This window comes from Austrofundulus limnaeus, unplaced genomic scaffold (genome assembly GCF_001266775.1).
Source record: "Austrofundulus limnaeus strain Quisiro unplaced genomic scaffold, Austrofundulus_limnaeus-1.0 Scaffold353, whole genome shotgun sequence".
NCBI lineage: Eukaryota > Metazoa > Chordata > Actinopteri > Cyprinodontiformes > Rivulidae > Austrofundulus > Austrofundulus limnaeus.
Genome location: NW_013952755.1, coordinates 419,898 through 422,427, shown reverse-complemented (window position 1 = coordinate 422,427; position 2,530 = coordinate 419,898). Strand labels below are relative to the sequence as shown.

At 37.7% G+C, this 2,530-nt stretch overlaps 1 non-coding gene across 1 annotated transcript; it reads right to left on the bottom strand.

The window, feature by feature from the left end:
• Positions 1-1,762: 1,762 nt before the first annotated feature.
• Positions 1,763-1,834, bottom strand: trnam-cau (transfer RNA methionine (anticodon CAU)). The gene has a single exon. It is a non-coding gene; the product is annotated as a tRNA-Met (tRNA).
• Positions 1,835-2,530: the final 696 nt, after the last annotated feature.

Here is a 2,530-nt window from a genome sequence, read left to right as displayed (position 1 = left end):
GTCTTAAGACCTTCCTTCCTTGCTTGTTCCACTTTAGGCCAGACAGCTTTTCTCGCCTCACGGTCCTCTTTGATGAGATCTTCTGCAAAGCGGACGTTACATTCCTTGCAGATGGGGTGGTGTTTTGTCTCTCTCCAAAGTTCATCCCTGTAGATTCTTCCGGTAAACTGCATGATGATTTGTCGAGGGCGGTTGGTGGTCTTCCCAAGTCGATGCACAGAATCTAGAATAAAGTCAATTTTGTCCTTCCAATGTGGAACAATCTTCAAAAGGAGGTTAACAGTGAGCTCACGAGTGTTTTCATCTTGCTCTTCCTTGAGGCCATTCAGTCTCAAGTTCCATCTTCTCTTGTATCTTTCTATCTCAGTCGTTTTCTTCTCCAGTTCTGTTGCTCTGTTTTCCAGCTGCACATTTTGATCTTTCAGATCTTTTACCATCTTGTCCAGCTTCTTGTTCTTTTCTTTGCATTCCTTTATTTCCTCAGCGTTGAAGTCCACAGCTTTGGTGATGTTAGCAATAGCTAACGTGTTTTGCTGCAGTTCTTTTTTGAACTTTTTTGAACGTTTTTGCCATTGCTCCTTCAGTTTTTGTTTCAGACCGGAAGTTCATCCATAAGGATCTTCTTCTTCTGGATTTTTTTTTTGGCGGTTGACAAAGAACATTTGGTGTGCATTATCACCACCTACTGGTGTGGAGTGTAGTTCGGATGTTGCGTGTTTCTCAGTTGTTGTTTAAACTATATATTCAAACTTCACTAATCATTAAAAAAAAATTTTGATTATAATTTGCATTGATTTGTTCCCCAAATGCTTTTGTAGTGTTTATAGACTCATTTACAGCCTACGTCATCTGCGCGCGCATCGTGGCAACAGAAGTGTGGCGGTTAGTGGAGGATTATCAAGCTACGCTTTTTTTTGCATGAAAGACACTAAAATAACTTACTAAACTTCACCGTAACTATGAAATATAGTTATACAAATATAATAAATGTAATAAATTTCGGATATCTCATTGCTGACTTCCGATCGCGCTGTCTCTCCATAGCAGCCGAACTTTATTCAACTTCTGCCTCTTTTTATTTTTATCCTCATGTAGATTTTTTCCTGCTCGTCTAATATTTTCAGGCTTCAGTCAGAAAGGAGTTTGGGGGTTTTAGGTTTGTTCGGCGGGGTGGGGGAATGAGGTGTTTCCCCCATGAACCAGCCCTATTTTACATCCTCCTGCTGCAACGTGATTCAAACATAACAAACATTAATAAAAAGAGCCATAATTTTATTTAATTTAACGTATAATTTAATCAGTGCATAATTATCTATTATTAATTCAGTTAGAATGAGTGGAGCACCCGTAAACACAAAATGTGGGCATTTTTTCTGATAGCAGATCCTCCACTTTTTCACTTCCTGACCTCCATCCGAACTTCGCGCTCTGGTGGCGCTGCATCGTGACGTCACGTGAAACCCTCTTATTGTTAGATGAACGCACATTATTGCTATGTTGTATTTTGTGGTTTATTGCTATTATTTTGTACAGCAATAACAAAGAAATAAAATTCTGCATCTCCTGAGCAAAAAGGTTTAATGTAAAAATGCAGAATTAAAGAAAAAAAAGTTTGTTCTTATTTTACCCGAGCGGCATGTTAAAACAGAAAATGACGTATTTGGGCAAATAAATCACAGTAAGTGTATTTGCGAGGAGGACATATAAAGTTATTAACTTTAACTTTTAAGTTATTTAAAAAAATTAACTTTGAGTTAAAAGATAGCAGAGGATGGTTTCGATCCATCGACCTCTGGGTTATGGGCCCAGCACGCTTCCGCTGCGCCACTCTGCTGTGTACGAGTTTCTGTGGACCTGAAATATATAGATGCAATACATCATATATACAGTGAGCGCGAGTGGCTTCATTATACATTTACTTTATGTGATTCAAAGTTGATTTAACATGTTACAGGACATTATATGCGGTACGACTGAAGCAGAACAAAAGGACGCCCAGACGCTATCAGATCTCGCGAGATTATGAGACATTTCACACGGTTACGTTGGACGTTGTATGAGATCTCGCGAGATTACATGAAATCACTAATTCCATTATCTTCTGCTGTAGGTTTGTTTTATTGTAGAACTTATGCACAAATAATGACAATAGTTTTAGAAATTGATAAATTGAAACAGGTGCTAAACAAGCAGAAATAATAATAATAATAATAATAATAATAATAATAATAATAATATTAATAATAACAGAACATCAAATTATTTGAATTCTGCAGCCTGGGGCTGTGGTTGTATGAACTAAATTTATCTATTAAAGAGTTTCATAGCGTTATTGCTTTTTTAAACATTTAACTGTAGATAATTCATTTCTATTTTAGTGAGCTCTAATAAGACATCTGAGCTGTAGAAGCTGTGTTTACCTGTCAGTCTACGTCCCTCCCCTCACCTGTGAGTCTCTGCAGGGCAGCTGGACTCTGACTGACTGGGAAAATGTGAGTGTGGACATAAAACTCAGAACAAAGCCAGGAGA